The sequence below is a fragment of the Rattus norvegicus genome, chromosome 13 (assembly GCF_021556685.1).
Source record: "Rattus norvegicus strain SHRSP/BbbUtx chromosome 13, alternate assembly SHRSP_T2T, whole genome shotgun sequence".
Taxonomy (NCBI): Eukaryota; Metazoa; Chordata; class Mammalia; order Rodentia; family Muridae; genus Rattus; species Rattus norvegicus.
This window is the reverse complement of record NC_141546.1, coordinates 89,459,632-89,482,108: the sequence shown is the minus strand read 5'-3', so window position 1 is coordinate 89,482,108 and position 22,477 is coordinate 89,459,632. Positions and strand designations below refer to the sequence as shown.

Here is a 22,477-nt window from a genome sequence, read left to right as displayed (position 1 = left end):
CTAAGGTGCTAAATTGATGCTAGGACTCCCCAATGGGTAAGGAAAGGGAAGTAGAAACTATCACTCTGGATCTAGATAATGAGAGTTAAAGGATATCAATAGTTTTCTCTCTATTCCAAAGATTAAGTGGGCAATCTTAACTCGAAATGCACGAAGTTCTCAGAGTTTTAAGCTTAGTGGTAAGTTTCCATTCTAGCTCACTGTGGTGGCTGATCTCCACTGACAACTTGACTAGATTTAGAATCTCCTAGGAGAGGCATCTCTGGGAAAATGTGCGAGGGTATTTCCAGGGAGGTTTAATTAAGGAGGGAAGAGGAACACTGATTTGTTCAGGGAAAAGAAAGATATCAACTGAGCACCAGCAATCATCACTCTTTTGTTCCTGATTGCAGATGATGCAATGTGACCAGGCAGGATGGATTTTGGTCTCCTAGACTCTCAAATAAAGCCATTTTCCCTTAAGTTGTTTTTGCTGGCCATTTGGTCACAGCCATGAGAGAAGTAATGTATACATTCTTATCTACCACCGTTCCCTTCTTATTAAATTTAGTTACCCATATAAGAAAAGTGATGACCAAATTATAAATGCTAACTGGACTTTTCATGTGGAGATATGTAGGATTTTTAGGATGGATGCCTACATATAAGATTGACAGGTATAGGGAATGATGGATGAAAACATCCGAAATATATTAAGTGTTCTTTGTCTTGTGGATGCCTGCTAACTCAGTGTTATTCCCCACTTTAAAAGAGAGGCTTGAGAAAGGTTTTGACTATGTAGCCTAGGCAGGCCTTAAACATATAGTCATCCTCTATTATCCCTCTGCGTACCAGTACTGTAGGACAGATTTTTCTTCACTATTTTCATATGCTATATTTTTTATAGTAAAACATGGTAAGATGGAAAGAAAATATGTAAAGTATTCCATAACAGCAAAAAGCTATTCAAGGAGATATGTGAAAAAGGAATATTATTTACAATGATTGCAAGTTGAAACTTAAGACCCAAAATCCAGTTTTGTTTTGTTTTGTTTATTTTATATGATGAGGTATTTATTATTACTATTATCATTATTTATTATTATTATTATTATGTTATTTATTTACACCCCAAATATTGCTCCCCTTATGGGCCCCCTTCACAGGGTTCTTACCCTCCTCCCCTTAGCTTCTGAGACAGTGTTCCCCCCAATTCCCACCTCCTCTCACATACCCATCCATCCCCACCTCACTAGCCCCCAGCATCCCTCTTCTCTGTGGCATCAACTCTCTACAGTATTAGGCACATCCTCTCCCATTGAGGCCAGACAAAGCAGACAAGCAGTCCTCTCCTACATATGTGCTGACCATGGGTCAGCCCATGTATGCTCTTTAGTTGGTGGCTTAGTCTCTAGGAGCTCCCAGGGGTCAGGGTTGGTTGATACTATTGTTCTTCCCATTGGGCTGCCATCCCCTTAGCTCTTTGACTTCTTCCCCAAACTCTTCCATAGGGGTACCTGCCCTCAGCCCAATGATTGGCTGTGAATATCTGCATCTGTCTCTGTCAGCTGTTGGTGGATTCTTTCAGAGGACAGTCATGTTCGGTTTCTATCTGCAAGCACAACATGGCACCAGAAATAGTGTCAGGGTTCGGTGCCTGCCCATGGGATGGATCCCATGGTGGACCAGTCACTGACTGTGCATTCATTCAGTCTCTGCTTCATTTTTGTCTCTGTAGTTCTTTAAAACAGGAATAAATTTGTTTTGTTTTTAATTGAAGCTAAATACTTATTTCTCGGCTGTAATTTCTACACTTGATCTTAGCCAAAAGGCCGAGAAGCGATCGGCTGTAATTTTTGTAGCTTTTTTTAATCTTCCTCCAAAATGCAGAATGTTCATAACAGCTAAAGTCTGCCAAGAGTGGATCATGTACTACATAAACTACATAAAACGAAAGTCACCTGTATTTTAAAACGCAACCTCACAACTATCTTAACTAGCTGTTCAAATCAGGACTACTACATAGATGTTCGGCTAAACTGTGAAAAGTTACCCTCCCAAGAAATTAAACAGATACAGGGATTGAATTCAAGTCTTCTGGCTTTATTTTCAGGGTCCATGTCTCATAGAATACTAAGGAATAATGTGACTTACTACTTGACTCACTTGGATCTGAGGCAGACCAGCTGTTAAGATGAGTTCATTTCACATTCAGTTCACACTATCATTAACGGGTAGGACAGAGATTGCTGTGTAACAGCTCCTGGAGGCTTGAGATGGAGACTCCAGGATATAGATTACTTGAGGGAATCTCTCATGAATCTGCAGGGCAAAGACACTAGTCATCCTCACACATTAGACACGTATGCACAGGCTACAACACAGTAGCCACAGGGAGGCATAGTTCCAGACCAAGAATTTACTGAAGCAAGTGAACAGTAGCATGTTGACCATTTGCATCAGCCACACTCTTTGGTCTTCCATTATTCTTTAATCTCTACTCTAAACTACCTATGTCTAAGCCTTCTGCTAATTCTCCTAGCACCAAAATGGCAGAAGCTATAATAAACATATACAAGAAATATAGAGTTACTAATGCTCAGAGTGATATAAAGAAGAGGTGCTGAAAAGTGGGGGAGGGTCATTGAGCAGATAATGGAACCACAGTGGTATTTGATACTCCTGCCATACAACTTTGGTCTTAGCTGTTTAAAGTGCATCAAAGTTTGCCTCTAAAAAATAAACTATTTTTGGAAAGAGGTGCTCATTATCCCATGAGTTGTGATTATCTTCAGCCCCAAATTCACCTGTAGGATCTCTGTCCTAGTTTGCTTTCTATTGTCATGACAAAACACCATGACTCAAAGGAAGGGCTATATTTGGCCTTACCTCTCCATGTGAGAGTCTATCATTTGAGGGAGTCAAGACAGGAACTCAAGGCAGAAACCTAGAGGCAGAAAGTGCAACAGAGGCTATGGAGAAGTGTTGCTTACCTGTGTATTCCTTGAGGCCTTCTCAGGACCACTTTCCCAGGAGTAGCACTGCCCATACCCTACTAGGTGCTTTCACATCAATAGTTAAACAACAAGATGCCCCCCCAAACATGGTCCCGGGTCAACTTGATGAAGGAGATTTCATACCTGAGGTTCCCTTTTGCCAGATGACTCCATTTTGGATCAAGCTGACAGCGTAACTAGCATAACCTCATAATGTGACAGCCCTGAGAGACTTGATCTTTTAAAGAGGTAAGTAAACAGTTAGGATATATCTCAGTGACACAGTATTTGTCCAGCAAACACAAGATCCTAGGTCAATTTCCAAAGTCCGAAACAATTTGTTAGTACCATACAGGCCCCACACCAATTTCTAGAACTACAAGGGCAAAAGACCTAATTTACCAGCTCCATTGAAAATAGAATTCTAGAGAATTCTTTAACTCTAATTGTTTGTCTTTTTCTTATTTGTGGGGGTCAGGTTTTTATTCCAATCCTGAAGTGTTATTATTTAATATGGACTTGGCTACTATTATTGTTTGGATGTACAGTGTGTACCAGAGTTTCTCATGGTAGAGATTTGAAGCCCTCTGTCATAATGTTGAAAGGAGTCTTTGAGAAAGTTAGGTAGATCCTGTTGGGATTGCAGGTAAGGAGTGGGGCTTAAAGAAGCTCTCTTGGGTCCCTCGAAAGTGAGCCTTAAAAGGGTGACAGAGGCCACATTCCAAGCTTTTGTTTTCCATGTGTAAGTGAACCACGCTTCTTGAAATTTCACCTTCTACTTCCTGAAACTAAATGAACTTCTTTTCTTTTTGTGTGACCTCACCTCGTATATTTCATTATAGAAGTACAAGTGGAACTGTTGCAAGGACTCCTCCCCTCACACATTACCTCCATTGTACTTATTTTCTCCCTTGGCTTCATCTAAAACTGTAAATACCTTTCAACTGTTACTCAATCTCCAAGCTCAGATGTTCTGTAATTTCTGATGCCTTCTCTATAACATCAGTCACTGGAGACCTAACTAATATAAGCACAACATGCACCTCTCCTGACTCCAATTTTACCGACACACCAGTCTTGCTGCCATGTACATCCCATAATACCAATGCTGACTGTGTGCGTTCAAAGTTCATAGGGCTCCAGATAACTTTATTTCTTTGACTCAAAGTATAAGACAGGTGTCTATTTTTTACCCCCTATTCTATCCTACTGACACCATGTAGGCTTTTAATAGTGTCTCCTGATCTAATGTGTTATCCTCCTTTTAGAATTTCTTTTTTTGTTTTCATTCATTGAACAAGTGTTAATGGCATACACGCAGAAACAGCAGAAAACCAAAAATGGAACATATAAGGTCATGGCTTAAAATAATTCATACTGCAGCATGGCAAACAGATGATGCATCTTTGTGAAATATCTGTGCTTAAGAGTACGCATAGCTATACTATGAACTCAGTTGCTAGGAGAGGGATGTGAGCGAGAAACCATGGGACACACTACAGAGGAGCAACCAACTCAACACCGGATGACAGGAAGGATTAACGGAGGAAGCGAAATGGTGGCCTTGTTGAATGAAGAGTTTTAGACAGAGGAAGAAAAGCAAGAGGACATTCCTAGGCTGAGAGAAGAGGACGAGGACTGGGCCGAGGCCTGACTGAAAGGAGGATCGGGTTGTCTGGAGGAGTTAGGGAACAGATACAAGGGTGTGGTCAGGATGCCATGAAAAGATAGAAAAATAATTAGGTCATTCTAAGAAAAGTCTTTGCTATAATACTATGTAAGTATCTACTTCATTTGTAGGCGATGCTGTGTCATTCAGTATTTTAAGTTACGGCCATGCTAACATTTCTTTTTGAAAGGCATCTCAGAAAACAGTCCCCTGAAGAGACCAAAGGCATAGTTTGATTCCTAGATTCTACCGATTCCGAATGCTGTCATACACACTAACAGTCAAGTATAAATATAAACTCTGGGTGTGTGTGTGACCGTGAGCATTGTTTTCTAATTAAGGAATCTAAGCTTGACACTGTCTAATAAAAATAAAATGTGAGCCACATATGTAGTCTTTAAGTTTCTTGTCATCACGTAAGGAGTGTAAGGAAGATTGGGAGATGGCTCAGTACCTACGGGTGCTTGCTGGGCAAGAATGAGGATGTGAGTTCAGTTCAAATCTCCAGAACGGAAATAAAAGGCTCAGTCTTGTCATGAGTGTATCCGTAACCTCAGTGCTCGTGGACGGGAGACAGGAGGATCGCTTGTACTTGCCGGCCACCAGTCTAGCTCCGGTTCAATGAGAGACCTTGTTTCAAGGTAATAAAAGGGAGCATAATATAGTGAGATACTTGACATCCTCCTCTAGCTTATACACACACACACACACATACACACACACACACACACACAAATACACAGAGGCAGAAAAAGACAGAGAGACAAAGAAACAGAGAGACAGACAAAAACAAAGAGAGACAGAGGAGGGAGAATAAATGAGAGGTGAAAGTAATATTAATAACTTTTCTATGATTTTTAATCTAATATTTTCAAGGCATTATCATTTTAACATAATGCAAAATTATTAATGAGGACCCGCAATATGGCTTAACGTGTAGGGACACTTTCTGCCTCGTGTGACAAAATGAGTTTGATTTCTAGGATCTACAAAGTGGAAGGAGAGAACTGACTTCTAAAAGTTATCCTCTGACTTCTGTGTGAATACACATACCTAATAAACACACACACACACACACACACACAAACACACACACACACACTACACTAACTTAATAAACATAGAATAAAAACCTTTAAATTAATAATGACTCGTTACATACTTTTTCTTCTTTTGTAATAGCTCGAGCAGTTTGTACTGATAACATATCTCTGGGACTACGTGCGCTGCCAAAAATTAACGATTACAAGCCAAATGTGGTGGTATGGCCTGTTATCCCTGCACTTTCGGGAAGCCTGAGGTTGAAGAATCCAAAGGTTGAATTTGGGCTATGTTTCAAATTCCAGGTCAGCCTCTGCTACAGAGCAAGACCCTGTACCTAGAACAGGACAAAAGAGAATTAACACACACACACACACACACACACACACACACACACACACACACACACACACACGAATTAGTGAAACAGCTGAAAGAAGTCATTTTAAAAGTGTGTAAAGAGATCTGAGTCCGAGTGATGGTTTGTTGAGCTCTTTTGACAGAGATCAAAAGATTTGATTTAATCCATAGCAACCGCCCCACCCAAATCCCCAAAATGACTCAAGAGATCTAAAAAGGAGTTGGTCATCAGCTGTAGCCAAAGACAAACTGAGGGTGGGGGTGGGGTAAGACGACTTGAGTATTTCCATTCTGGGTGAGATGTCCAAGCTGTCACTTTTCTCACCTAGCATGCATTTATCAAGAAGTTTGTCAGAATTGTCATTTAAACGCATAGTGATGCTCTTACTCACATCCTTGGTCCGTGGTCCTCTCTGTTCTCCCTGCCTGATATGGCTTGGGTTGTCAACTCCTGCTCCCTCTGAAGCTTGATAGAAAAACAGAGGAAGTTAAGGAAAGAGAAAAAAGAGCCAGTTCCTCCCTGAGTAGCAACATCCTGTTTTTTCGTGTTCTTCATCGTCATTGGGGTTTTTGTTTGTTTGTTTGTTTGTTTGTTTGTTTGTTTTTTAATTTAAAAAGTGTATATGGGTGGATGGTTTTTGCCCACATCTGTACTACATGCATGTCTGGTAGCTTTTGAGGCCATTTGGTCTCCTGGAGCTGGAGTTACAGACAGTGGTAAGCCATCATGCAGGTGCTGGAAACTGGACCCAGGTCCTTTGAAAAGGCAGCCAGTATTTTTAATCACTGAGATATGTCTCTAGCCTCCTCATTCTGAAGATCTGTAGGAGAACCTCTTTTAGTGAATTAGAACTGTGCTTCCTGATTGCTTGTCCTAAAATCCTTTGCTTAAAGCCACAGATTTGGAGATTGCTTGAGTGAACAAAGTGTCCCAAAAGAACACTTTAGGCTGCTGTGGATACCATCATGAGCTGTGTCCCCAACTGTGCTGGCATCACGGATGGCCGAAGGTGTCTAATTGCAGGTGTTGGCCCTCAGCAACACTTGCTATGAGTTTCCCAGTTTCCAAATAAGGGAGTTTGCTCCTTTTCCTTACTCTTCTCCCTGTTCCCATGTTACCTGGGTGACCCTAGGTAACTGTGTTGGCCACTATTTCCACACCACACAGACTTCATATTATGTATACATGACTATGTCTTATACATGGTTTGCTTTCCTGAATACAGCAAGGAATGAAAACAGGTCCCCTGTATCCTCAGACACCTAGCTGTAGCATCAAACTGAGGCATCTGCTCAGGACCGTCTTAAGGACCCTGAACAATTCTTGGTTCCTTGCTTCCCCCAGATCAGCTGTTTCTTTCCAGCTCTGAGAACTTTTCCCCTTTCAAAAGGAAAACGAATGTTCTTACTTTTTTTTCTTTCAAGCAATATTGTTTGTGGCTAGTGTCATTGCAAGTCGCTCAGGAAATCTGGGGACAGTCCAGCATTATGCCTGCTGTCCCTACAAGATAATTAACAGTGACTCCTTTCGAAATCAAAAGCATCTTGGTTCAGAAGATGAATGTTTTCAGAACTCAAAAGCTAAACAATGAATCTTTTCAACAACTTTGAGGCCTCCTGCCACAGTCATAGCTCCACCCTAAGGCTCATGTAAAAGTGAGACTGTCATCAACCTCAAAGCTGGGGTATACAGCTCAGTGCTGGAGCATTTGCCTAGCACATGTGAGACTCTGGGGTTAATCCTTCGCACACGAGAGAGGAAGATTAATAGGGCATCAGTGGAGTGAGAAATTGACAACTCTCAACTTCCACAATATTCTATATCATTGGCAGAATCTTCTTATTAAAACTAATCAGTGTCCAAATGTACTATTTAATACCCTAGCCTGGTAGCTAAGTCGTAGGACAATCAAAGGTGTTTACTAGCACCGATATTACTGTGAAAGTTTCCACAGGCATTAGGAATAGAATCAAGATTCTGTCAGCTGAAGAGTGATTCAAGCAGGGAAATAAGTAGATGCATGATATGAATCCTTCACATACATGTGTACATGTATATACAAACACATATATGCATATAGAACAGGAGCTTTGCGTTGTTTTAAATCGTAGAGGTTTCTCCAGTTTTGGTAGGGAGATGCAGTGAGATGGATTCTCAGGGAAATACTCCTTATGGTCATTCCTTATGTGGTCATCCACAAGATATCCCTTATATGGTCATTCACAAAGAGAGAGGCTAGAGACACAACAAGAAACAGCAGAGCAAAGAAAAGCCCTTATTTTTACAGACATGTGAAGGGATGCTCTGAAAGTAGTGGATTAGATAAGATATCAAATCATAATTTAGGGAGACAATTCTATTGTCTCTCCCTATCTTGAGAATCTTACATATTAGGAATTGTCAGTCTCAGGAATATATAGAGTGTGTTTGATCCCATCTGCAGGAGGAGCATCTGTGACCATGTATGTATGATGTATATATAATAATCTACACATAATCCAATATGCCTGAAAAATCTGATTCTAGTCAGTGATGAAATTTCACTATCCCTTTATACAATATTACAATATTACAAGTGTGATTTACTTAAATTGCATTATAATTACTCAACATTACTTCCAAATTACTTTGCAGTAGTAAGTTACATTTATTGGCAAAGTATTAAGTTTCACAAGTTAAGTAATAAGTAGAAGAATAAGAATCAAAAATCAACTTCATCTTTAAATGGAAAATGAATTTGGAATTGTATAACAATGCAAGCAATATAGAAAGATATTCCTCTAATAACCACATTCACTTTAAAATCTAAATGTTGCATTTCCAGGCTAGCTCATGTAAATTTATAGAGAAGTGATTTATTGGAAAAATATTTATAACTAAACCAGCGAAGAGCTAGCATTACAATGTACAAAGCTACTGGATGGATTCAGAAAAAACACATGAGAGTGAGACACAGCTGCACTCTGGCTCCTGAAAAACCAGGAGGGCCAATTTTCAGACCTCCACTCAGGGAAAGTTAAATCCTTGACTTACCCACAGAGAGCCACTATGAAACAGAACTGCCGTTTATGAAGATGTGTTTTTAACAAACATCTTAAGTAGTGGTGCTAATAAAAAGAGAGGCACTTGGACAGAATCAGATGTCCACAGGAGATTAAGTGTGAGCTTCGAAGGGAAGAGTTGTATCTCACGGTCTTTATGATAGTCATACATGTGATTTCTGGTGAGTTCTGAAGTTGGAATTTTCAAAACAGAAATATCTTGTATGAGTGAGGCCATACTCCAGGTTTATACACTCTGGCCTTATTAGTGGTTCACTGGTATTTTATTATCCTTGTTTGAAAATATTTTGTTTATGCATATACATATATTGTGTATACTGCGTATGCTAGGTACACTCTGGTGTGTGTGCATATATATATATACATATATATGTATATATATATGTATATATATTCATCACATGTGTATGGAGGCTTAAAGTTGAAGCCAGACATCTCCCTCAGTCACTGACCACCTTATATATCGAGTCCAGATCTCTTGATAAACTCTCTTCAACTAGTCTGGCTGGCCAGCTTCCTCCAGAATTTGCCTTTGGCTCCTGACATTACAGGTAGATCTCCATGGCTACAAAACATTTTCTGTGGCGTCTGGGCTCCAAATTCTGGTCCTCCTACTTGTTTGACAAGTACTTTACCCGCTGAGCCACTTTCCAGTCCCTTGTTTGAACATATTTTCATACAAAGCAAACTTTAACACCATGCTGACAACATTTACAGTAAATGTCAATTGTCTTGGAATTCTGTGTGTGCAGACAGTGAAGGGCTGTGACTGAATGCTGGAGTGAGGGGCTCCTTCGCCTCCCATCTTCCGTAATTTCTCTTTTTCAACACTACTTCACAAAGTGTTGAAAGTTAAAGGAATAAAATACATAGAAACAGGTCACAGCCCAGCAAGCCCATGTGGCTACAACTACTTCGTTGGATAAGATACACCAACAGTGCCAATGAAAACACTTCATATGGGGTATCTTGCACAGGACTGACTGCCCTTGGAGTGCATCCACATTTGACCTTCACTGTCTGTGTTTCAATCCTTTCAAGGTGACAAGAGTGGGTAATAGGAGGTAACTATGAATGAATTCATTTATAAAACCTATTAGTGACTCTTTAACATGTATACACACACACGTAGACACACACACACACACACACACACACACATACACACTTTCATTGCCATTCTCCTTACAAAGGTAGGAGATAGAGAAAGACAAATAAATATACACAAAATCCAATTTGGAGCAAGAAACCATCATTCACTGGATGCCAGTGTTAAAAAATATAGGGCGGCCTTGGCAAGCAGTGGCAGTGTGTAGAAATAAGATTTCTGGCAGTAGAATGTGTATACAGAGAGTCCGTGAGGACCTTTGATTCCACAGACCTTTCTCAATACTATCATGGCTTTGAAAACCCACTCAAGTGCCATGTGCGTGGGAGGCTGATCAGTAGAAGCATAAGGGTTAAGATCAGTTATTTGTTCTCAAATTTTCATGTAACTAAGGTTTTATGAGAAATTTGTTTATATGCCATTTCTTTCTGCAACTCTTGTCCTGGCTAAGATAAAGAAATTTCCATCACTTAAACCCTTGGGGTTTCTCCTACGCACATGGTCATTGTTCACGGGCTGAGATACAGTTCCAAAACGAAGTTTTCATTACCTTATAGCTAAAGTGGTGACAATATGACTTGTCACATTTCACTTTCCGTGTACTATATTTACAGTGCTTGTCCAGGTTTTTTTTATATGAATCTCATTTTGCTTTTTATTATTGAACATAAATATGATGAGGATCAGAATAAGCTCAAAAATTACAACTTTGGATATTTCTAATAACTTTCAACTTTTCCTTTCCTATCACCGATCTGTCTCTAGATATTCTTTTCTCTTTAGCAAAATAATGAAGATTTAATCCCATAAAATATTATTGCTTGTTACAAAATTTTCTGAGAGAAAGACAAAACCTTCTGCAGAAATGAGATGGGGTCTGGAAAATATCTGAAATGTTTTTATCTGGAACCAGAAAATCATGACTATCATTCAAAATTGCTGAAGAGAGTAGTGAGGATACAATGTGATTTTCATGAGTATTTAAGGATTTCGTACTATAGTAGGCTCTGTCTCTATACCTATTCAAGAGGATGTTGATTATAGTAAATGAAGAAACAGTGTTCAATCAAAGAAAATGTTACTAAAAGCAAGTAATTTCAAAGATTCACTGATATTTGAAATTCCATAGTGATTAGGTAACATACTACCAACTGATATTAACATGACAAAAATATTATTTAAATATTGAACATTCAAAAATCTAGAGCTACTAGTAGTAACTCATCACTTAAAATATCCAGACTATATCACTGTTTTGATGTTTTATTTTTACTATTTCTTAGTGCAAATCTCTGGCAACCACATGAGCATCTAACAAAAGGAGGTGGTTAAACGTGTCTGTAATTGGGGATATCATGTAGCCACTAAGTGATTTATTAAATTATCTCATTTGGACTTTATTAAACTGTTTAAACATACTAGGAACTAGAAGGCACTAAGGAAGTTTAGTACATAGATCAAACTCAAGTTAAAAAGGAACCAATAGTAGAAAATAGCACTAAAAAGGTAACAGACTGTGATTTTTAAATTAAATTTGGCTTCAGGATTTGAGTAAGGGCATCAACCAAGTAATGTACTGCTTCACAAGTGAAAGAGTGTTTATTGTAAAATAGCAAGCATGAATCCTGGAGTCACTCTTTGAATTCATGTCCTATCTCTTCAATTTACCGAGTGACTGGGGTTGGTGGCTAAACTTGGTGACCAACTTGACATACCTGGGAAGAGGGAACCTTGCTGGAGGCATGTTTGTGGATTAATTTTCTTGATTGTTTAATGACGGAGGAGGGACTAGCCCATGGGGAGTGGTACCTGGGTGGGTGGTCCTGGGTTGTATAAGAAAGGCAGCCAAATAGAAGCAAAGGAACAATGTACCAAGCAGAGTTCCTCCTGGGCCTCAGCTTCAGTTCCTGCCTCCAGGTACCTGCCTTGTGTTGCTGTAAAATTAAAATGTCTGTCTTTTACCCCTCACTAGATCCGACACCATAGTGCCCCAAGACATCTGGTTGACGTCTTCCTCTCAGTCAGCAAAGCGTCTCACCCGCTCTGCTCCATCCCATATCACACTGCCGATGGCTACTCTCTGAGCCTGGCAACAATCGCTCTACCCATCTAGTTCCCAAGGCAGGCTGCCACATACTCTCTTAAACTTAAAATGCCACATGAAAGAACACACAACACAATAATCTCTAATCCAACTGATAATATCTGATTGCCCACCTACTTATACAAAGCCCTGTACACATCCATTCCTTAAGAACATTCATAACAACCTGTAAATGTGCAGAGAGGAATCTTAACATCAGCCTCCATATTCTCTCGGTTGCTTCTCTCTCTCTCTCTCTCTCTCTCTCTCTCTCTCTCTCTCTCTCTCTCTCTCTCTCTCTCCTTGCTCCAGGGGGAGGTTGCTCCTCCCCCTCTCTAAAACTTTTCTCCCGCCCATTCTTCCTTCTTGTCCAATGACAGGCCTCGTTCTATCTTGTACCTGCCTTCACCTGCATAATGACATCATCCTACACCTTGAATTCCTGTCTTAGGGTTACAGGTCGGCATGTAGATTACACACATGTACACACATGGACACACACACACACACACACACACACACACACACACACACACACACACCAAGCTTTCCTGAACGCACACACTGAAACTGCTTAGGGACCAACAGACCAAGACACCAGGCCTTTCTCCATTCAAGATCTGAGAGGGAGGGAGGTATAATTTGTAATTCTCTCATGGGATGAAGTTTAAATAGACGCTGAGTCAGGAAGGAACAAAAATTTTAAACCAAAAACGTTAGATTGGTTTTCTTATTGTTAACTAAGGATTTGAAAACAAAATTCTGTGCTGGGCATTTGACATAAGAACTGCGACAAGGAAGGTGCCCGCGGAATTTCAAAGTCGTACCAATTAATGGAGCATCTCCAGCTGTCTCATAGAATGTTTTTGAAACTGGATATATACACTGCAAACCAAACACAGCTCTCAATGTGCGAAAGAAGCACACTACCGTCTACTTGTGGTTGTCGGACCTAAAGATAGAAGTATTCTAGTGATCCCTTAAAATAAAACAGCCCCTCAGTGTAACAGAGATATACGAAAGAAAATCTAATGAAAAGGACCCATTGCTGGTCATTTTGCTAGGACTACAGCAACCCCTCCACTCCCGGGACAGTTCTTTGCAGCTTGGCCTTCCCCTCACTCCTTACTGTGGCTTTTCTCTGCGGACACATCAACTTCTCTTAGTGGGACTATATTGCCTATCTCTTCCACATTATCTAGGAAATACTCTACAAACAAGGTACAGAAACAGCAAACGCATTTAGAATTGTTCCTAGCTCAAAGATAAAGGCACGAGATCGGTTATGAATAAGCCTTGGGATGAGCCAACGAGCTATGGTAATGATAGAAATTACCAGATGGTTTGGATTGGTCTATGTTTCCCCAAAACATACCTTGCTGTGTGTGAATAGGAATGGCCCCCATTGGCTCACAGGTTTAATTGCTTGGTCAGTGGGGACTGGCACTCTTAGGAGATGTGCTCTTGTTGTAGTAGGTGTGTCCTTGCTGAAAGAAACATGGCATCGTGGGTGGGCTTTGAGGTTTCAAATGCTCGATCCAGGCCTAGTGTCTCTCTCTTTCTTCCTGTTGCCTATTCATCCAGCTACTCTCGGTCACCACGTCTGCCTCCATGCCACCATGGTACCCACTGTGACAATAATAGAATAAACCTCTGAACTTCGAAGCCAGCCACAATTAAGTGCTTCTCTTTATATGAGTTGGCCTGGTAATGTCTCTTTAAAGCAATAGAAACCCTAACTGAAACATATGCCCAAAGTCTTCACTTCTGGTTACTCTGGATGTAACCCTTTGGGGAAGAGAAGGCCAAATTAAGATGAGCACATTAGAATGAATCTTACAACCAACACCACTGAGACACAGACTAAAATGCAGAAGCAGCAAGCAAGTCATACGAAAGATTGACAGCCACCACCTGAAGCCCAGAAGAGCCAAGGAAATGTTCCTCCAAGACTTCAGAGAAAGTGTGGCTGGGCCAATGCTTTGGTCTCAGACTCAGCCTTCAGAACTCAGAACAAATCCGGTAAGTCCTATGGTTCTTGGCATTCTATTGCAGAGGTGTGAGGACACACACTGAAGAAGGAAAGATGGAAAGACAGATCTCGTTCGGATGGATTTTGTGCCTTCTGGAGATTATGAATGTAATGTTGTGTGGTGTGGGTGCTTAGTATAACAACTACTCCAAAATTGAATTAATTCCAACAGCACACAAATGAATAATGAGCTCCTATGGGAAATCATTAAAACCTAGAATATACATAAGAAAACACACACAGGATTCAGCAGGATCTTGCAATATGTGTAGAATTTTCTTCTGGCCAAAAATGAAGCTGAGCAGGACAAACATGGAGAGGTCCCTGGGGATCAAGAAGGCTGGGGAGGCCCTGAGACTTCATAGCAAACTAACTGCCATGTATCACCTAAAGGTGATCAATATTAAACCTACGCATACACATAGTTTGAATATTCCTGTCAGTATTATGAAATCAAGTAATAAATTGACTTTAGAACTGATCACAAGGACACAGAATGTCTTTGCTGGGCGCTTTGTTGGCCAACACCAGGTCTCATTCTGCTGCCTGAGTTAGAGATCAGTGTTCCCTATCAATTTAGCTCACTTTATTAACCCCTAATATGTTGACACTTGGGTACAGAAGTTTAATCAATAACTTCTCTTGATGAGACACGTGCACTTCGTTAATATTCATGAGTTTCTGAAACCATGAGACTGAGGGATGTAATCTTATTGTTACCCAATCCCTACAGACCTATGACTCCGTGACCCCGTCTGTGTAACTACTCCTGATGAGAATCTCCCTCACAAAGGCACCAGCTGTGGAGGGGGCTCTGTGTCTTGCTGTCCTAATGGGACAGACCTACAATCCTTATGGGGCCAAGCTTGCTCTGAGGCTGGCCAGCTGTCCCTCTGTCACCGATCCTGCTGCTTTCGGAAGTTTGTACAGGGCAGCCTAGGATGCACATTAATATAAAATGTTCTGTAAATGTTCCAAACTAACTTTTGTTCCCTTCCAAATATATCAGGAATGTTCACTTGAGTCGCTTCCAGAAGGCAATACTTGTACTGAGGAGATCAGAAGTAACAGCTCGGATAGCTTGATTTCAGTCCTGGCCCTGAGCTGGAGCTGGATGGCTTGACACTTGGTAAATAACCTGAATCAGAGTTTTCAAAAACAACACCACTCGGTCAGAAAGACAGCTCAGTGTCTAAGACACTTGCTGCTCAGGATGATGACTTAAGTTCCACTCCTGATGCTCCAGTGATAGAAGAGAACAAATCCCCGTAGGTTGTCCTTTCGCCTCCTTCCCCCACATACCCATGTTCACACACACACACACACACACACACACACACACACACACACACACACACACACACGACAACATGGCACATACTAACAATTTAAATAAATGTAACTGAAACAATAATATGGCATACTTCCATAGTTAGCAGACATGAACTGAAAATCAATACTTTGTTATTTAAAAAAAATACAAATTATTTAAAAAAAAACACAAGTAGGAGAATCTTCACACGAAGGCACCAGCTATGGAGGAGGCTCTCTGCCTTGCTTTCTATGACAGTGTGCATTGCCATTGCTAGCAGCCAGTCACTGAAAATTGACAGTTCCTCTTATTTAAAGAACAAATCATTTTCTAAAAAGGAACCATTTCAACTATTTCAACTCCCCCACTTCTCCAAAACTGCTTTGAGAGGCAATCAATGGTGTTTTTTGTTTGTTTGTTTTTTGTTTTTGTTTTTTGTTTGTTTGTTTGTTTGTTTGGTTGGTTGGTTGGTTGGTTTTTTGAGACACTGGGTCACACTTCTCTTCAATAAACTATGTTGCAATGTGGAGGAGAATCATTTTACTTTCTACAACAGTACAATGTAGTTTTCATTCATATAATAAAGAACTGTTTTCATATCTACTACCAAAAGCAATGCTCACTAATACTGTGGTCCCATTTAAAACATCATCGAGGTTTATGGTAGGTCTTCTTTACAGAGAAGGAAGCTGTGATTGAGACAGGTGAAGCGATAATGATGTATTCAGCTTTGGACCTGGGCCATCTGCCTCTGGAACTCTGAATCATACAGCTAGTGTGTGTCATTTTTACAGCAACCGTGTTTCCTGGGGGGACGGGGGTTGGCTGACAAAAAGTGGAGTGCCAAGTAGGGATAGAGGACAAGAAGACTTTCTATAAGGAGTATTGTAGAGAGGGAGGCATGTCTCATCACTGTAAATACATAAAGGGGAGAAGGTAGCTCTGGGCTAAGTCTAGAAGGACTGATATGAATTTTCAAGTTGAAAGTTACATTTAACGAGGAAGGAGGTGGAAGCACACAGGACCGTGTGTGCCACCGTTCAACATTGTGCTCTTCCATTATACCTAGTTGTTATGCAAGATTAGATGACGTGTATTTATAGTCACTCATGCGTCCCATCGCTGTGGAAAGTGGCATGTGGAAGAAGCTGTTACCAGGAGCATCCTTCCGTTGTGCCTCCAAGCAGGGATTGTCATTCAGAAGACACCAACTGAAGAAGCAAAGAGGTGAAGCAAGCCATCACTAGAAGTGTCAAACAATAAGTTGTCTACTTATAGAAACTTCATTTGGTTTATGCTGTAGGAGAGTCAAAAATGACCAATGGTCCCTGTGGCTTATAGTAGCTAGGCTGTACCACTGGCCTTCGTCTGTCACATGTCTGACTCTGGTGGACTACAGCCCTTCTTCATATCATCCTCACTCAGAGAACCAAGGACCTGACCAGTCTCTTAGAAGAAAAAAAATATGGAATGTATTAGGCCATTGGAGAGCTCTAAAAGCCTTGTTTTGGAAGTACACATGTAAATTTTGGACTTATTCTCATAACCAGAGTAAGCCCAATTGCAAGTGTCAGCCAGACTAATAGGCAGAGACAATCAGCTCTCTTGATCAATCCTCATTAAGCATTTAAGTAAAACAAAAAATTTTACTGGATAACAGTACTGGAATTTTTAAGAATTATATTCTATGCTAGGTCGCATTCTAATAAGGAGGCTTTGGTGTGTTGCTTTGACTGCTTTAAAATGAAATAGTCATCATATGCTCTTTTAGTTTAAAAAAATTGTCTTTGAACAATTTGGCCTTATTTCTAAATCGCAGTCAGTATGTAATCCTATGAGTGCTAAAAACCATCTAGAGAGCCTACTTCCCACACAACAAATGATGCCTTGTCAAGCCTCTGAACTAGTATGTGAAGGGCCTGTTCTATCAAGCTTGGAATTTGTCCCTTATTATTTTCCCCACATCAGGCTCCGGGTAAACCATTTAGAGCAAAATTTAAGTTAATCCTCTTATAAAACTTGCAGATAGTTTTGATCCCATTTTGTACGTATGATAAATGATACCCATGAATAAAAGTGGATGTCCAAACACTATGTGATTCAGGAACTGAAGCAGTGACTTCAAAATCCACACCCTAAGCTACTGTGCGACGATGTTCACCACCTAAGCCTTAGCCCCGGGCTTCTGTTACAACTCGTTAGCTAGAGCTTCTTTTCCTTGCTTAGTGACATTTCTAAATAGGAGAAATCTGTGCAATTCCTTTCAGTTCACTGAAAGCTTTAGTACATGAATGCACGAAGAATTGGAAAGTTGAAACAAGTGGATTCGCCTTGTCTGCTTGTATGCTTAGTCTAGCATATCTATAACTGGGACACTCCCTTTCTATGGATTTTCTTTAATATTCAAACTTATATTGCTGTCAATTTCCAATTATAGAGATAGATATATGTAGATAAATAAATAGATAGGTAAGTAGATAGATGGTAGATAGATAGGTAAGTAGAAAGATAGATAGATAGATAGATAGATAGATAGATAGATAGATAGATAGATAGATAGATGGATAGATGACGAATAGGACCAATTTAATCTCTTCAAAAGAAGAAATCTGTTTACCATACAACCGACCTCTTCAAAGTAAATGTTGGATTTCCTAGCCTGGTGTCAATAGTATGTAACATACGAACAGATAGGATATTACTTCTTAGCTTGCCTAGTCTGGGGAGAAAAGAGCTATGGGAGTAACAGGTACTATAAGAGGACCATCCTAGCATCTCTTCTGATACATTTAGATTGTAGTTCGAATTTGAAGTGTCCAACACAGGTTTATGTTTTGAATGCTTGGTCCCAGTTGGTAGCATACATTTTAAATGTTCTAGAAACTTTGGAAGGGAAGGTTTGTCGAGGAGAAAGCAGGCTTTACAGGTCCCTGACTCTCCCCTTGCTCTCCACCTTCTGACCCATCACAGTGTGAACGGCCTGAACTTATAGGCTGTAACTACCGTGATTTTTGCTACCCTGCTGTAGCTTCTTTGCAAAGATGGACTGAAATACTCTGATACTGTGAGTTAAGACTATTCTTAATTCAGTTTTCCATTCCTGTTTACATCAGAAATTGAGGGCACAACAACTGGGAAGTGCCACTCAAGATTTTATTTCATTTCTTAATAACTCTTTGAGAAGTTCATTCAGTGTATTTTTTCATAATTTCCCATTATTTTTTACCAGATCCATTCACAGTTCCCTACACCACCCCCTGCCCCCCCCCCCAGTTTTGTGTCTTTTTCTTTTGTAACCCATCGACTCATATTTGTACTGCTCAAAGGCTCCCAGGCATGGGGTAATTGCTAGAGAGCAGTCGACCCACCAAGAAACACACGAAAGAACAATGGCAGCAGTGGCAGCAGCAACAACCACGAAACAACACAAACTGTCTCTCTCTTCTCCAGAAGTCATCAATTACTCTTTGCTCCTCAGTTGTGGGGACTCATTAACTCCTTCCCACTGCATGCCAGACTGTTCACTGGCTTCATTCTGTGTGGGTCTTGTGCAGGCAGCCATAACTCTTGTGAGCTAATGAGTAAAACCATTCTGTCATATCCAGAAGGCACTGCTTTGCACCGGGTCCCTCACCCCAACCTCCAGATCTTACACTTTTTCCGCCTCATCTCTACAGTGGTTCCTACTCCTTGAAGAGGGGGTCTGATATATATGCCCCGTTTTCAGCTGAGCACCCCACTAACATTTATTCTTTGTGCTTTAGCCAATTGTGGGTTTCTGCATTAACCATCGTCTGCTGAACAACAACAGTGATGGGATCTGAGAGATGCACTGGTGTATGAGTGCAGAGAGGAGCTCAGAGGGGGTTCAGATTCCACTGAATGGACATGGCTTTCAAATTTTATGTATATCGCATGAATGAATCTTATACTACAACAGCACATTTAGACCAAAGGTAGCTTTATGCTCTGACTTCCCCCATTCTATCTCTCCCTATCCATATCTCAGAGCCAAGAGTACGATGTAAAGACTTTGCTGACATCTAATAAACATGGGCTAATGAGTCAGAAGAACCCATGGCCACCTGCTCCCTGGGTCTTAAGGGAAAAGATGGGGCTTCAGATGAATATGTGGTCATTTCCTTTCCTATTAATTTCCCAAGCTCATCTGTGGGCTGTGCTCTTTGCTCGGCTGGGGTGACACAGACATGACAGATGGCACTCTCATGGCCAAGGAGATTATTCTGAAGCATAGGAAGGGTTATAATTTTTCCTATAAGAGTTTTATAAATCATTTGTACACATTTGGGCAGGAATACTGTGACAAAAAAGTGATACATTCTATTCCATAGAAATAGCACTTGAAAAAATCAGTGTATATATATATATATATATATATATATATATATATATATATTCTTAATAAAATCATAGATATTTCATTTAGAAATGGGTCTAAACAGAACATCATCAAAAATATTTATGGTGTTCTATAAGATAAATATTTTTATCTTATGGATGAATAAACATCTGTTAACCAGTAAGTTCAATATTTTAAAGCACTTCATATCAAAATAATTTTAACAATTTTATCCTTAAACATCTATGACAGTCTAAAGAAGGTATCTGTAACTCTGAAAGGAGTAAGTCACGATTTACAGACCTATCAATAAATGAGTAGGTGAAAAGAAAGCCATTTAGATGAACAAAGAGATGGAAAGGGGATGAAGAGAAGCATTAAGAAAATATCTAATGTATAATTGAATAGAACCAGACAAGCTTTAAGATGTGAAGGTTTCACACTGACAGTGGAAGGTCTGTCTTCAGCTTCCGGGTCATGGGGGACTCTTGTATCTTTGTTTAGAACACAAATCATTAACATTTTTAACCTTTTAACTTCTTATTACAAATTATACATATGCATCTCTATATACATATATATAATTATATATATTCCTCAAAGAATATACAAATATGTCCAAAAAGGGAAAATTTTCACCAATAATCATTGTTACCCCATAACTACATCTACTTAGATAATAAACTCTAAACTTTTTAGAGTTAATGATATACTGTGAATATCACTCAATAAAATTGCACACTCCTTAGTTATGTTTAAGTCCAATAATAAACTCATAGATACTTTAAGGTTGAAATAAACCTTTGTCTACCTTGAATGACCTTCTAGCAACACTTTCACAATCTTTTTAGGGGACAGTATGTCTTTTGCTGACCAGTTAATGACTTATCTCACATTCACTACTATCCCAACAGTGAATCCTTTCAGCTATTGAAAACATTAAGTGTAAGAAGCCTTTCCGTAGTCTGAATTTTGTCTACCACTGTTGTTTTGATTTTCTCTCTTAAAGAGCTCAAGGATTGGGGCCCATTTAAGATCTTCCCCATTCTTCATACCATTAACCTGACCAGGTCAGGTCTAAAGAGCATTTACATATAGTGCACATAAGGTCTATTTTTTTTTCTTTTTTCCGGAGCTGGGGACCGAAACCAGGGCCTTGTGCTTCCTGGGCAAGTGCTCTACCACTGAGCTAAATCCCCAACCCCCTATAGTGCACATAAGACCCTTAGTTTCCAAATAAGAAGTCACAGATGAATAGACTGGGGGAGACGGCTCAGTGGTAACAGTGCTTGCTGTGTAAGCTTGAGGGTGTAAATTTGATCTGCGGAAGCCCTATTAGAAAGAAAGGAAGAAAGAGAGAAAAAAAGAAAGAAAGAAAGAAAAAAGAGTGAGAGAGAGAGAGAAAGAAAGAAAGACAGACAGACCGACCAGACCAAATGTAGTGGTGTATGCTCGTAATCATTCCAGTGCTGAAGTAACAGAGACAAGAGGAGCCCTTGGTCTCACTGCCCAGCCATCCTAGTAGGTTGGATGAGACCCTTCCTACTGAGAGACTCTGTCCCAAAAATACCAAGGTGAACACTTTCTGAGGAATGACACTAGAGGTTGAATTATGACCTACACACACTTTTGTGTTCACTCAGTCTCTCTCTCTCTCTCTCTCTCTCTCTCTCTCTCTCTCTCTCTCTCTCACACACACACACACACACACACACACACACACACACACTGCAGCCATAGTCACTGTACGCACAAACATACACACAGACGAAGAATTGATGAAAGTGACAATGCCTTTAAAACGTTGTACAGTTGCAGGTGTATCTCCCTTCCATTTTGAAATCTGTTCTTGCTTTGCCATGACCTCTGTCTCTAAGACGAGACCCTCGGTTCTCTGAGCATCCCTTATAAATTGTAGTACACACAGTCACTACCTTTTTCACCTCTCTTGGATGCATGCCAATTTTGAATGCCTCTTGTTAAAAAAAATAGCATGCAGAAGTAAAGAGGGTGGCAAGGGAGAGTAGAATGTAAAACAAGAGAGCCTGGCCATCAATCTGCACTGCAGCCTTCTCATTATTGTTCCTCTCAAGACACAAGCGTTTTCTTATTACTGGTGTCCATGCCATTTACAAGTAAAGCGTAATGAACTGCAGCATATAGGGATTATCTTTGAAAAAAAAAAAAAGAACCGTCTTCTAAAAGCAGTAAAGGATCAGAAGAATGAGGACTATATACAAATGATTCATTTCCCACTAATTGCATAACTGATTAGGCACAAGAAGTGCCCTTTAAATCATCCAGTTTTGCTCTTCATTAACTGCATTGAATTATTACCTGAAATGATATTTAAGATTTATCTGTGCTTTTCTTTTTCTTCCGTTTTCTCTCCTCCCTCCCTCCCTCCCTTTCTCCTTCTGTTTTACTGGGAGAGAGGGTAGCAAAGGTTTGATATGTAGCCCATGCATGCCTGG

At 40.1% G+C, this 22,477-nt stretch overlaps 1 long non-coding RNA gene and 1 pseudogene across 8 annotated transcripts in view; both read right to left on the bottom strand.

The window, feature by feature from the left end:
* Positions 1-3,245, bottom strand: part of LOC102546489 (uncharacterized) — a 29,289-nt gene extending 26,044 nt beyond the window's left edge. For 2 of the 8 annotated variants that reach the window (XR_015635663.1, XR_015635662.1), the window contains exons 1-3: positions 3,120-3,218; positions 2,869-2,926; positions 2,146-2,301 (exon numbers count right to left, since the gene is read on the bottom strand). This is a non-coding gene — a long non-coding RNA (uncharacterized LOC102546489). Of the gene's footprint in view, positions 1-2,145; positions 2,302-2,868; positions 2,927-3,119 lie in introns of all 8 variants that reach the window. The other 6 variants (XR_015635668.1, XR_015635669.1, XR_015635664.1 and 3 more) reach the window with 4 other exon arrangements.
* LOC148001824 (U2 spliceosomal RNA) lies at positions 1,713-1,823 on the bottom strand (annotated as a pseudogene).
* Positions 3,246-22,477: the final 19,232 nt, after the last annotated feature.